At 44.2% G+C, this 15,597-nt stretch overlaps 1 protein-coding gene across 6 annotated transcripts in view; it reads left to right on the top strand.

Annotated features, from left to right (window-relative positions):
• LOC124306788 (teneurin-a) overlaps positions 1 to 15,597 on the top strand; it is a 489,347-nt gene that overhangs the window by 191,131 nt on the left and 282,619 nt on the right. For all 6 annotated transcript variants that reach the window (XM_046767795.1, XM_046767801.1, XM_046767797.1 and 3 more), the window contains one exon: positions 10,008 to 10,066. The gene's annotated coding sequence lies outside the window, so the exon portion shown is untranslated. The remainder of the gene's footprint in view (positions 1 to 10,007; positions 10,067 to 15,597) is intronic.

Below are 15,597 nucleotides of genomic sequence, written 5' to 3'. Positions count from 1 at the left end.
CGTCTGCGTTTCGATTTTCTATTTTCTTTTTTACTTCTCTCATATCTTCTTTCACTTTCTCTGCAAATTCGAAAACCTCCGAGGACCATAGCAGCAAGTGACAAGGTATTTCTTTATCTTTTTTTTTTTTTCTTCTTTTTGTTTCATTTTTATCCCTCTGCTCTGTTTCTTCATCTATCTGTCTGACCGACCCGCGTTTGCTTTTTTTTTACTTCTCTGTTTGTTTTTTCATTTATTTTTTCTTCTTTTGCCGTTTTCCAAAGCAAATATCGTATATTATAACCGATTTTCTTTCTCTCCTTTATTTTGGTAACAAAAAAACAAAGAAGTAATAAAATAATATGTTTAACCATTATTCGGGACTCTCGGTGTGAATGTTAGTTCGGGAAACGAGTTGTTAACTGCAGTTGTTTTGTTTGACATTACATCACAGGTGGCTCTCGTACTTCCGTGTCATTATCGTAATTGCGAGAAGACGAGGTAGAATAAGACGCACGAGATGCCTTGCACGTATACAGATGTTTTGAAAAAAGGGTGTATCGAGGTGAAAATTTATACCTACCAGGGGGGGGGGGGGGGGGGGGGGCGGAGGGGGAGAAATAATTACTCGAAGAAAGAGACGAAAAAGAATCTCTCTGCGTTCTATTCCGCCTCGAATAGCTCCCGGAAAAAAGGGTAAAACGAAGAAGGAGAAAAAAAAAAAATAAAAATAAAAGAGTTAAAGGAAAGAAAAAAAAAGAAAATAAAATAAAATAAAAAAAAAAGAAAAGAAATTATCACCGCCAGACGAGACAGCAACGTTCACGGGCAGGCGACGCGACGCTCGAGTGTATAAGAAACTGTGGCTGCAGTGGAAACAGCAGCATAAGCGTCGTTAATAAATCTAGGGTAATTAGAAAGAATGTCTCCCCAGGCCGTTAAAAGTGCCGCATGCAGTAGCTGAAAACCGTATACATCCAAATTCCTCCCCCTCATCCCCCCCATTTTCCGAGGATACACACGTATGTTGTTAAATTTTTTACATCATCACCGGCGTTATATATTCAATATACATGTATACATGTACACATCATTACATATATGCATAATCTTATCTGATGCTGATTAATCACAATGACCGGCACGCGGAAGGCTTGTCTCTCTAATTCGTCTTCCTCGCCTCAGGAATATCATTCGCGAGTTTAGTCAACTGCAGAGCGAGCACTTATTTCCACTCGAGTTGCTCCACGTTTCTGCGATCACGCGCCGCTCGCTTCTTGCATATATATATATATATATATATATATATATATATATATATATATATATATATATATATACGTATAAAATACTCGCTTTGCATATACGGTGTTAGTATAAGTATATGCAACATTTTTTACTATCTTGCTAATTAAATTTGGGTTAGGGTAAAAAAAAAAAAAAAAAAAACTGGAATCGTAGAGCGATAGAAGGACAAGAATATCGAATTTTCATAGACGCGAAAATCTTATTCATATAATTTTAAAATGAGGAAAGTTCAATTGTAGAAAGTTTAAATATAGACATTCGAAATACGGAATGGGAAAATACAGAAACGTCAAAACGTATAACGGCTAAATCGAGAATCTTTATACAATTCTATATTATCCAGAGGAATTCTGACGATTCTACAGTTTGCCATTCTATGTTCTGGCCTTTCTATTTTCTCACTTCTTTATACTTCTACTTTCAACATTTTTGAAATTCTATAAATTAAGTTTTCACTTCTTTAAAAATTTCATATTGTCGCCTTCCGATTTCTTGATCTTTCTATATTTTTTTAGCCCCATCCTTAAATTTCGCGACAGCAGTAATTGTACACGAATCGAATTGTTCTTCTTTCCGAACAAAAAAAAAAGAAGATGCCTATTTTTCTTTCACGTCTCTTTAAATTTGCCACATGCGTCAGTTTTTTTTTTTTTTTTTTTTTTTTAAATCACATGTTTGTCACACGAGGTTCTAAAGACGACAGTTATTACAACCGCTTGCCGACCTTAAGGGAAAGGGCACGAAGATACAGAGGAGGGTGGATGAGGATTTAGTCCGTGGTGAAAGGTTAACTCGTCAACTTGACTCACACTTCTCGCAAAACTTGCCAGCTGATGTACAGCTAATTAGAGAAATTTTAAACATAATTATCAACGCTCGTTGCAGGCCGCGTGGAGGGAGGACGATTATAGCTAAAGTCATCTTCGCTCGCTTCCGAGATGGCAACCAGCTGTGTTTGCTCGGGTTTGCTTGATAAATTAATACTCTGTGGGTTAAATTTACGGCGAGCCGTACATTTTCTTTTCGAAGCCTTTAAGGGGCTGCAGGGACTGAAATACGCGGGATCCCCGAAAATTCTTTTCGTTTTTCCTATTTTGCTTTATTTTTCTTTTTCTTTTTTTTTCTTCTTCTTTTTTTTCTTCTCCCTTTTCCTTCTTATCATTACTACATTTGGTAAATTTTTTCGACGCCCTCGGCGACTAGACTCCGGTGAAACGGATAAACTTCGTCCGGTTCTCTTTCTCTCGCTTTGAGCTTTGTTCGGAGCGAAAAGGGGGGGTTCGGGGTGGGGGACAGGAAGGACGAACGGTGCATAAATTCCGACACGCAATTGTTTTCTCGCGCATCCTGGCTAGGCCGCGAAACCCCGGAAAGAAAAACAGAGAAGTTTGTTTCCCGTGGAGTCCTCCTCGCGTGCCACCCTGTAAATCAACCCCCAACTCTTCCCTTCTACGCTACCTGCAACCAGAACACTGTGTGATACGTATAAGTGGCTTAACCCTCTTATCGGCCGACTCGATTTACGGCAGAAGCTATCAGTTTCCTGTCGATTGCCAGGATAATCGAAAGGCTTGGGGTTTTCGGTTACTATTTTTTTCATTTTCACCTCATCTCTCAAATTTGGAAAACTACCTCGACGCGTAATTATTTTGTTCTTTGAAATGTAGGATCAGCAAACTATATCTTCTTGATTTCAATTATGCTTTAAAAAAAAAAAAAAAATCGATTCGTAGAAAGTTGAACAGTATTATTGTAGGGTTAGAAAAATATAATAAAATCGTCCGAATTATAACGATTAATTGCCAAATTCTCATTCGTTTCGACAATTCTGTACAACAGATTTTGTCTCTTCCTCAGACTCTCGGCCATTCCACGTTCCGTCTTTTCCGTTTATCGACTTTCTCTATTATCCACTTAAAAATTCACGACAATCCGACGTCAAACTATGATCCTTCCGCTATTCCACTTGCACCCTATAAAGTATAAGGTATGCAGGATAAGTATAACAGGCAGACGCACACGTGCATGTATACGAAAGCTCTGGGACCGCACCCTCGGCTAATAGTTTCGACGACCGGAAACAAGGGTAGATGTAATTAGGATGAGTTGTGACGTCGGGAATCTGCGGCAGAGGGCCGCTTCGCGCGTCGGTAATTGGTATAACCGCCTATACATCCAAGCCTGGGCGAGGAGGAAGGTCCTGGAGGACGAAGGAGGCGCGGGAAGGACGAGACTCGGGTCATAAGCTTAATTGTTCCTGCAGTTGCTGCACGGCAATCCTCCGACTACTCGACGTCCCGTTTACTTAACGACATTTTGATTCGCGCTCCCGTACAATTAATATTTATATTTATTCCCGGGCGTCCCGAGGGACCCCCAGGGCTGATTCGGGGGCGGGGCAACGTGCTCGGAATACTTTCAAACTTTTGCCATGTCATTTTCGTGCCGGATTACAGTGCATCGAGCGGCAGGCGCGATATCGAGAAGCAAAGTAACGAGGAATGGCTGGGGACGAAAGTTATATGCCCGGAGAATGTAAAAACGTACGAAATCGCCGAATGTAGGTGTACATAGGTATATATATAAGGGTGGACCGGTAATGGTAAAAATTAACCCCCCTCCCCCATGGCAGCATGCAGACCTCTAGCTCCTTGCCACGCGTTTAATTCCGTTAACGCAGTTTTAAACCAACCCTCGCCCCTTCCCCCTCCCGCCCCAAATTTTCCCCGCCGGTGTTCTTTTTAGCTCCAGTTTTAGCCGTTTTCACCTCGGTACCGAATTTTGAATTAAGTTTTCTCGTTAGCGGTGTCGTTTCGTTAATATCCTTTCTCTCAGGGGCGAGAAGCAAAGGTGGATGCAAAAAAAAAAAAAAAGATAATATAAAATGGAACACGATTATTATCGTTAACGCAACGCGGCATGAATTTCACTCTTTCTTTACTGATAGGTCCAACCATGCGAATGAGACATTATTTTACGCGGTGATGAACATTTCACGCGAAAATAGCTGCAGGTTATAAGCTGTCGGATCTAATTGGGCTCATCAGGGATTCATTTTTGTCTCTTATTGTTAGTTCTTGTCATATCAGTTCATACGGATTCACGCCACGAGTCGACGTCGGTGATCGTGAAAGAATAATGATCCTTGGAAAATAATGATCATCCGTCCACCTCCCTCCACTCCTCCCTCGAGTCTTTCTCGTCTGTGACGCTTCGCTGATGTCGTTAGCCGCGACACCGCGAGACGTTTTAATCTACTTATCTCGAGAGTATCGCCTATTCCCCAGGCCGTAACATCTACGTGCCGGTTCCGTGTGTAGGTGTCCTTCTCTAAACTAGGAAATCAGGAGGTCGCGACGCGGAGCGAATATCTCTTAATGAAACCCTGCCCAGCTAGCCCCGCGAGTGATAATCTTTTCGTTGATACCATCAGTTGACCACTTACGATAAATCAAAAAAAACAAAAAAAAAAAAACAACACAAAACGTACCAATTAACGCTAATGTTCTCATTTTCAAATTAGCTACAATCATTTTTTTTCTCCAATCTCTCGTCACCTCCGTCTTTGTTGTTGCAAAACGAAATGTTCCATTACAACCTGACAACGGATCGGCAATGGAATTACCACGTAAACGAAGGAAGAATTTAACGCGCGCGTGGCATGTGATCGTCGTATGAAACTCGGATCGTCTCAACCCAGACGCCTCGATCCGTAACGTCGAGACGGCGAGACGCGTCGCTTTGCGGTTTCAACGCCAGGCTTTCGCCGTCTCAATCCTAGAGCGTTTCATTTAAATGAATTAGGATCTATTCAGGCGCCTTATACGCGTAGGAGACGAAGCTTTAACGTCCCAACAAACTTTCTACCTGCCTAAACCGATTACTCATTCATTCCGGCTTAATCGTTTACCTCGGGTAATGTTTTATATATACATGTACAGTGTACGTACACATGTTAACCTGCGCTTAAAAACATCGACTTGTCGAATTTAAAGCTGTTCATTCGGTAGTTTATAGAAGGCAACGAGAGCAATTTCAAGAGGTTTCATCGATTGTGAGATCGGTTCGTATTTAAAAATGTCGGGTTTTGGACGATTTATGTCATTTTCAAACGTAAAAATTTATTTCTCCAATTTACTGGATTATTATTACAATTTGTCGTTGAAATTAAGTGAAATGCATAATATTGAATAGTTTGAAGGTGTTAATGTGTTAATAATTCGGTATTGTGATCGTTAAATGAAACTTGTAAGTTGTGGAGGAAAAAAATGTTGGGGGAAAAATATTTCTAGTAGCCGGAAAACGGTCACAATAGATTGGCCAATGAACATCAAATTTGAAACGTAACTGCAACGAAGCTAACAATAAGTGTAATAATTAAAGTACGTGCGAAATTAATTCCTCAAATACAAAGAAGACCGGACAAAATGTCCACTAAAGTAACATCCATCCACCCTGCAATTTTTCAACTTCATTCAAATTCTTATAGAGAATACAAACGAACACGAAACTATAGGAGTAAAGAGCAAGAAAGAAAATATGACGCGTTAGGAATTTTGTCTGCCTTGACGTAAAATTCACAATACTCAGGTACTGCAGCCGTGTGATAAATGAATTTCCATCTCCGACAATGAGACGAATTCAGACTGCAACGTTTCTTTTGCTGATGAAAAAAAAAAAAAAAAACTGCAATTCCTGACTCAAAAAACGTATTGTCAGGTGGTTTTATCAGCATTTGAATACGTCGTAATTTCGAAATTCTACACTTTGCTAGGGTAATTTGTAATGCAATTTCTTTCGGTCACGGTTCTTGGGAATTGGACGTCGGTAGCTATGCGCCAACCAATAAATAGACCGAAATTTGCGCTACTTCGTTCAATCATGAAACGTGTTAAGTCGCAGCAATTCCCAATTCACCCTTTTGACGAGGTATTTACAATTGTAAGTAACCAGGTTATTTCATTTCTCGTTCACCCGTTTCATGGTCGGGATTTCCCGGCGACGCCGCGACGCGTTTATATGTATATATATAAATACACACCCACACAAACGTACATAGGTACGTAATACTGAAATTGAGTTTCGGTCGTCTAACCATTGTTCAGCAACGATAAGAGAAATATCTCGTTTAAATTACCTTGTTTGGTTCAGTCGAAACAGTGGTATTATTATTACAAAGTTTCGTCCCTCAAAAACTTTTCTTCCACGGAGCAATTTAAACCCGACGGATGTAATCCGATCCAACAGCTCGCTCCCGCAGATTCTCATTTACAATTAAAAGGCGAGGGAATGAAAAGCACAACGCTTCGTATCGCATTCACTTTTGCGTAATTTTTCAACTAATTATCAGCTACCCTTCAACCTGTAAAAATCGGGTTCAAGTAATAGTCGTAAGATTCGTTACACTCGCGCATGTTTATGTTTCGAAATATCACAGCTTGTACAAAAATAGCGTGGAAGAAAAAAAATTGGAAGAATATAAAATAAAAATAAAAATAAAGAACAGAAAAGCTCTTAAATTTAAAAGCTCCATATGACGCAACGATATATCGCGACACGGCCTACCTTTTACTTCCGATGTGGAAGGAAGTCTTCCGTCCCTTACACGCGTTCCGCCCTTCGGCCCTTCGGCCCTCGTCTCGCGTCCCCGTCCCATCTGCATTCCAAGTCCCAACGAGCCGCAAAGGAATTCCAATTTTAAACAAAAGTTTCTCCCGACGCCAACAAAGTCTACGCGGCCGTATAAGCTACGCGTATCCGCCCGGCTCTTGCCTGTTTCCGCCTCCTGCCCCCGGCTTTTCCACCACCTTCCTCCACCCCCCCGTCACCGAAAACGTCGCGAATTCTCCCGGCGCGTTCATGCATACGTACGGACAAACCGCTCCCCGCTAACCTCGCGTTAGTTGAACTCGGATTTCAGGGTCGCGTTCTTCCTACCTTCTTACGTTAAACGTACAGCCGCGAAACGGCGCTAATTCCGCGTTACCAGTGCTGTTGATGCACGTCGAGAAACGAGCCGACCATTTTCCAGGGAGGAAAACAGGGGATGCTGCGTGTATACGCTGCACGCAAATACCGATCCCAAGTGAACCCTTTTGCAGAGTGGCGGGAGGAGGAGGGAGGCGTCGCGACGCCCGGCTCGCCCCGCTTTCTGCAATATCGATAAAACAGTGATCCCCCATTCGTGCCTAGACCCCTGAGTCTAGGATTCGTTCAGCCGTGTTGGACACAGTTTGCGCAAACGGGATCGAATCTGTTTACTCGGAATTTACTTACACTTGTCGGGAAAGCTTACGAATCGCCGCAGCCTGCCTCTTCCGAACAAATGTATTGCTCAATTTACACCCGCGAAACCTCGTGGCTTTTTACAACTTTAATTTTGTTTGCTGGCTTGAAACAACAAAAAATTTCTTTCATATTTTCAGGGGTGGGTTTCCGAACTATAACATTACGTACGAATCTTTGACCTGTAAAATCAAGGTGTCAAAAATTACGAGTCGTTAATTTTTGAAGAAGCAGATATTTCACTCCCCCACGTCTCCTTTACATTTGTAATTTATTTTCGGAGCTCGGAGTAAAAGGCACCTTTCGGTCGGAATTATAAGGGGGTGACGGCCGATCCGTGAGCATCCAGATGAGCGAACCGTGGGCAAAGCTCGATCCGATTACGTACCTGGATAGTGAGTGTAACGGGATTATGGAAGGGGTGAGATGAGAGGAGAGGAGAGGAGAGGAGAGGAGTGACTTGAAATTGGAGATCAAAGTCAGGTTTCGTGCATCGCGGAGAGGCGGTCGAGGGTGAAGAGAGACCGTGTAGCGGATACCTCAGAGCGTGCCCGTTGTGCCCGTTAACCCGTTACACACGCACAAACTTCCAGTTTGTACGCGTGCGCGTGTTATGTTTGTACACGCACACACGGCTATTTTGAAATCTAGGACCAAAGCCCGGAGCAGTAATTATAACACCGGTAAACTTAGGGCTCGAACGCCTGGGATAGGATCTTCTTGTTTCGCGCCGTTCGTCTCGTCGCGTCGCCTCCTCCCGACCGGTGGAAAATTCACAATCTAATTCCCAAACTAACCAAATTACTACCAACTTCTCGGGCGACGACGCATCTCGACTGTGCCTCTCCGCCTTTCCACGGTCATTCTGATCCGTACCCGCATATATGTATACGGATGTATTAAACCTTACACGATCCTGTTTTTGGCCGACGACGCCCGTCATTCTCATCGTCTGTCATTCGTCATGCACCCTGGTCTCGTTGCATTCGGATAATTATTTTTTGAATTAAAAATACGACCGTCATCCGCTCGCCGGTTCAAAGACGATATCATATTTTATAGTTGATTTCGCTCCGATATCGTCCGTGAAAATGAGAAACTTAATTTTTCTTTTTTGTTTTTCCTCTTTTACTTGGGAAATTTGCAAGTTATTCCAACTGTCAATCAGACGGTGATCGAACAGTCACGTACAAAAAACGCTCTGCTTGATTATCATAGAATCTATTACGAAGTAGAATGTAAATGGAATGAAGGAAAAAATATATGTGGATAAAAGGTACAATTTTTAACTCGTCCCTGTTTGGTGACGTTTGAAAAGCAAACCCAGATTTATTTATACATAATGCCTGTTATATGTACACATATATTTATATATGCGTGTATTATATATGTATAGAAGCTGATATGATAGATAGATCGTAATCAAATATCGATCCCTGTCGGCGAGGACAGAACTGACGGACGTTGAAACTAAAATTCATAACCCTGAAGGTAAAAACGTTTTCGTTGTTGATTCACACGCCAGTTCCACCTGTCAATAATCCCTCGTTGCTGTACCAATTACCGCAGAGGCCAAACTTGACGAGCGTAAATATATTTGCGGACTTCAAGATCCCTTATTGATTTTATAAAAGGTCAGTGTATTTTGGATATTTTCCTGATATTCCGGTTGTTTCGATGCTGCTATTTTGAAAATCGCACTTAATTACAGAACATAAAATTCTTGAACAATGGTCTTGAAAATATCCAAATACCAATTCTAGGCTCAATTGCAATATTTGACTTTGTAATTCTTCCGTTCCGAATTGCACAATTTTTATAAATGAATTCCGCGGGACTCTAGCAACCGCCAAGTAAGTTGAGAAAAACGGCAATTTCTTATCGCTCGAAATGCAAGAAACGTTTCAAGCTTTTCAAGCTTTTCCAAGTCGATAAAAAATGAGCGTATCACCCGTGATCTTGTATCTGGGAAAATTGGCTCCCACCCTTCGGTATTTTCGCGAATCCGGATGGCCTCGAGCCTCCGTGTTCGGCCTTTGGTGATCCGGCCGCGCGGGATGGCGAGGAGCAAAACCACATCTGTTGATTATCCGGTCCGTAAACACGGGTGCATTGTTATTGATTGGGGCAACAATCTGCCGGCGCTGCCGCCTCCGAACCGTATTGACGCGATATAGCCTCGCCTTGCATAATGAATGGCCAGCTAATGACCCTGCGGCGCTTGCGGAAACCGCAGCAAGAGGATGGCGGACCGGGCGAAGCACTTCCGGCATCAAACATGCACGGAGCTTCCGCTCGGCCAAGGCTTTTATGAACGACGAGGCCGAACCTCGCGTCGTATATTAATTAATTTAAATACTGCACGCGCGCTTCGTCCCCGATTCTTGACGAAAACCGGCATTGAATTAACGTCTTGTCGTTTGCTTCTGTTTCAGTGCCACCAATTACGCGGACATCGACGAACGCCTTCTGACAACCGCCCTGACGCGTCACTGTGAGTATTCGGAAAATTTCAAAGAACCTGTCTTGAAGAAATTTTTTACATATCCTTTTTCTCGTTTTCCTTTTACTTGTTGCTCACCTGAGGCTATATATTGTAGGACCGAATCGACGATCGATGATTAATCGAATTAAGCGGATCCGTGATCATTTAACGACAGCTTTTCGCGAACTGATATACAACCTCGATTCAATTTGTCCGAGAACACGATTCTACGAATCACAAATCAAAGTTCCATGAGAATCGCCTATTTTTTTAATCAAAGAATATAATACAGGATATATGAGACGAAGGTTCGATTGCTCAACTCCGATATAATTGGCGACCGAAGAAGGTAGAGAGACAGAGAGACAGAGAGAAGATTCGCCAACCGAATCTGGGAATTCCATCTCGGAGATAAAGAGCGTAGGTGTGTGCGGAGGCGTGTACATACATGGAGGATCCGACGGTGATGATCTTCCCCCAGGACGCGTCCTCGAACTCTTCGTTTGCGGGCAGCCTCGTCGGTCCTCGAGGTCGTTGAAACTTGGAGCGGATGAGCAGCGATTCGGCCGAAGAATATGTATTTTTTTTTTTTTCTTTCTTTCGTTTTCGCTCCCTCACCGGCCGTATATGTACACATATATATATATATATATATATGTATATTTATATGTAATATAACACACATCATTCTCCAAATCTTTCTCAACATAAGTCGCAACTTTGTATGGTGTAAGGGTGGGGTAATACATTGATGCTTGTTTATTATTAATCCGGGCAAAAGTTCGTCTCTCCGCTATACCGAGGAGCGGAATAAGCCTGCGGAGAGCAAGAGGCGTGGGACGGTGAAAAGAGTTCCCGCGACGTATGAAGAGGAAAGGACGAGGGTGTGGAAGGAAAATACGTTAACAAAAAAAAAACGATGGGAATAGGGAGAAAAAAAAATAAAAATAAAAAAATGCAACAACTTTCTCCGCTAACTTTTCTCTTTCAAACCCGCAGCGATGCAATAATGGCTCATAAGCTTCTTACGTTTCGGATATTTTTTACCAGATGAAGACGGACCTGGTGACGTTGACCAGCCTGCCGAAGGACTTAGAGACAACTTACTCAGTTTCATCCCTTCTCTTCTACTTCAACTCTTAAGAGGCTTTTCGACGTGGGTTTCGGTAGCAGGGGTGGTTTTCTTCGACGACACAACTCGGCGCGTCGACGCGTTTCGAGCTCGTTCGTCAAATACGTACAGCGCACCATTCGTCTTGTCACGTTGTACGCGCGACTTTTAAACGCTCGGTAACCTTTCTTCTCGACGCGATTTAAACATTCCCTCAGACTCGTCGCGCAGACCGTGTAAAACCGCTAATCGCGTCTCTGAACAAAGGACAACTCCCACTATCTTATTCTCCTTTCTGTTTATCGCTCTTTAGATTTTTCCATTCTCGAGTCGCGTTTCTGTAACGACTAGAAAGCTCCTTTCGACACCCCGCTGCCCGAACATCTCCTCGTCTTCGTCGTTGTTCCGGTGACGCACAGACCAGCGAAACCACCTTTATCGACTCTTGATTCATCCCCCGAAGGAGACGCGGCAGCCCCTCGCGGTCACGTGCACTTCCCATTTCCACCCCTCGAGTCCCCCGGGGCGTAGGAAGGAAAAGAAGAGGCCTCGAATGCCCGGAGAAATACCGTTTAATTGTATTCCAGGGAGCAATGCTTCAACTCGGGTGAAAATGAGCCCTGCACCGGGATTCGATTATATATATAAGCAATGCCGATTTGAACGGCGCGGAAAAAGCGATCGAGGCACGTGTCCGGGTCGAATGTCACGTGGAAAAATATGCTCTCGGAGTCCGTAACGACGGCGAAGACACGAGGATGATGAGAGACCGGTCATCCTCGTTTCGCGATGCTTCGAACCCCGCGAGACGTAACGAGATTCGTGACGTAACTCGGGGTGCAGTGACATCCGAGAAGAGTGTCGTTGATGCCACCTTACGCCGCGTTCATTATCCCGGTCCCCGAGTATCGACAAACAGAAAACCAATCGGACGATGTTACGCAGTCGTAACCGGAGCTCTGATGACATCGGCCATACGGTTTCCGGCCCCTCGATCGGTACCGCACGTATCTAACGAACGTCCTCCACCCCTCTCGGTGTTTGTGTCCTGCTGCAAGTTTGATCATCGTGACACGACAATGACAACGACGACGGATCGAGTTACCTTGCTTATTTCACTTGTTTGTTCGCGACGTTATACAACGTCGGTTCTGTTTGCGCAGGACGTTCCGGGAAACGTGGTGCGAGATTTTCCTCCCCTGGTTGTCGAGCCCTGTAACTTGATCGATTGATTCGAAATAGAATTTTCATTCGGCGAAGACGACTCGCTGTCCGATCGTTTCACATCCTCGAGAGCATCGCGCTTGTGAATTTTTCACGACCAATCGAGAAGTTTCTATTGTCGGGTAACCGACGCGGGCGTAACAGCCGGCGGTTATAGATTAACCGACTGAAATAGTAATTCGTCTAGCTTCGGCGATAGCTACGAAACCCGAAATCTTTACGGAGTGTGGGAATAATTCAGAGGACTCGAGCATCTTGGTCGTAAGTCGAGATCTAGGATCTCGACAGGACTCGACGATCAATGGAACAGGTGACGTCTTCCGTTGAGCGAGGATCTAAAATAGCAACATCGGATCAATTTACGGATTCAATTTATCCCTAGGTGTGCGGGAGAGGCAATAATCGCTCGTTCAATCCAGAAGTCTCGAAGAATGAGAAGAGGAGACGAAGGAATAACGGGATTCAGGGACTCGGGTAATCTCAGGTTTACTCGAGGCGACGAGACCTGGGATAAAAGGTATACGTATAATACACGTGTACGAGTCAAACGTCGTGACGTAGCATCCGGTTTATATCCTCGTTAAGTTTTGCTGTAACGTTTATACTCGGCTCGCCGTGACTCGGTGTCACGATACGCGTGCTGTTCCGCTATACTTGAAGCACGACGGATTTAACGGCCATTTGGCAAATGAAGACGGAACTGCCAGGCGGATCACCGGAGGCGAGAAGGCCTGTCTCTTGTACGAAACGAGACACGCCGACTCCTGCAGAGGAGTTGAGGAAGGAGGGAGAGGGAAGAAGCGCCCCGGCATCCCTCGTGGCCAATAAAGATCCTCGGATATACACACTCCGAAACACACTCACCCTGTAAACTCCGCTCTGATTTCCTTTTTTACCTACCCTTCCAAAAGTCAGGTAACGTTGCCGAACGGTTGTTCCGTCGAAAAATATGAGGATCGGAAATTCATTTTTTTGTATTATTCCAAGAGCGACGATGTTTTCTTTCGGGATATCAGCTCGCAGTTAGCGAGTAAAGCGAGCGGTAATGCAGATGCCGGGTCGGCTTCGGAAGGGTGGTTTTAAGTATACCTACGTATATTTATGCACGGCTCACGTTCTCCACGAAGGGGATTTAAATCCGTCCGTATGTGTATGTGTATACGTACTTATATACACGTACGCAGACAGCGGGTTGAGGGTTTTAATTTGGGTACATAGGAACGGGGACCTGGATTTCAGCCGAGGACTTACGAAGGAATGACGAATTAATGAGCCAGGTTACAGAGATGACGAAATTTTCGCCGTGCTTAATTCCGAGGAAAATTTCTAGTACAACCTCGTATCAGCGTTCCGAAATGAGGATCAGACTCTGATTAGCAAGGACTCGAACCGTGGAACAAATTTCGAAATCGAAAACCCGTATAATAACCTGGAGCCGTAAACGTAACGCCCGGATAGTTTTAACCGCAGGTGCGAGTAATTTGATTTCAGTTTGCGCTATTCCGTAATCCCGCATCGGGGCTTGGAAAGCAGCCCTCGCCTTTGTAGTCAATTAGGCATCTCCGTTTTCACCACCGACTATTCGCATTCGACGTGGTTTACTCGAGTGCCCTCAGAAGGGCCTAAGGGACGGCAATAACAAACGAGCGATGCACGACGTTACCGAATCGATGACTAATTCCTGCCCGCACGCCGGAAGAGGTGGAGGCTGCGGGGGTGGATCGGGAGACGAGAGGTCACCGCGAGCGATAATATCCTCAGGCCCACCTCCAACCCCCGGCGTCTACGTCCATCCGTCAGTCGCTCCGTCGCGTCAGTCAGTCCACTCGATTTCAATTGAATTTCAACCCCCGAGCTTGCGGGCTATACAATATTAAATAGCTTCCTGGATTAAGATCCCAACTCCTAGACAGCTCTAACCCTCTCCCGGCATTCGCCATTCTTACCGCCCCCCGATAGACGGATACGACGCCTTGACGTTTCTCGGTTAACGTCGACGGATCGCTCCGCTCCGTATTGATCTCGGATCTCGATCTACGATTTGAGGCTATTTTCGACCGGTTACCGAAGAGGATTTCAACCGCTTCTCCGATCCCGACGCGATACGTGCCGGACGGCGATGGCACTTCCTGTCAAATTATCACGTAAACATTGACTTGCGACGCGTCCTCGAAGTTTGGTAACAAAAGTGTCGAATCGTAGCTGCGATCATTCGACGGCCTGATCCGTGATGGCCAAAGTTTTAACGCAGCTTGAAAATTTTTCGATCAAAAAACGCATCGATGCGCTTTGCAAGCGAGTTTCCAGCTGCACGCAGGTGTGCATGTGGCTTATACCGGGCAGTATATAGCTCGGTTCTAGATAATAACGAAATCAGTGCTGCTCATGCATGCTGATCATCGAGCGAATCAATGGGGGCTAATATCACGCGTATGCAAATTGGAAAGGGGACGAGTCGTCGCCATATATATATATATATATATATATATACACACACGCATACGTACACACATACATACATGCATACCTATGCACACAGGCAAGGAGTACATACCGAGGGCAATATTATCTCCGCGTCAGCGGATTCCCCGAACGGTAGATCGATAATACGATTCCATCTTGTTACTTGCGAATTGAATAACCACGCGGGGAAGAATTGCAACATCGATATTTTGACGAGATCCTCGAAGCTGGAGAATATTAAGACGAAGCTTCAAATTGCACGGTTACAATAATTATTGGAAAGTTTTATTATTAAAATCGGCAAAAGATTATTGTCGATAATTAACTTCTTCGTTACGTTGTTTCACAAAAATTATAATTCAATTTTACGAAAAATCCGTAGTAATTAATCATTCGTTAGGTTTGAAATTGATCTTTCTGTATCGAAATGTGACGAGTTTCTTTGGGTTTTTTTTTTATTTAATCTCTTTACGAGAGAGAGAAAAATCACGAGGCATGGGCGGTAATCAGTAGCTTGTTAAACAACGTACACGCGGCATATCGGACTCGGGGAATTCGGATCAATCAACTAACGCAACACCATCTCTGTACTCCGTACGTGCTTGGGAATATCGGGTCAGTTCGTCGACACGGGGGTTCGAGGGGTGGTGGTGGTGGTGGTGGTGGTAGGTCGTCGACGAGGGGAGGAGGGAGGGTGTAGCGAGCGAAGGCCGACTTATTACACCCCCGGAATTACCATATA

The sequence above is a fragment of the Neodiprion virginianus genome, chromosome 6 (genome assembly GCF_021901495.1).
Source record: "Neodiprion virginianus isolate iyNeoVirg1 chromosome 6, iyNeoVirg1.1, whole genome shotgun sequence".
In the NCBI taxonomy this organism is placed as follows: Eukaryota; Metazoa; Arthropoda; class Insecta; order Hymenoptera; family Diprionidae; genus Neodiprion; species Neodiprion virginianus.
The sequence above is the reverse complement of the archived record's forward strand: the minus strand, read 5'-3'. Positions and strand labels throughout refer to the sequence as shown.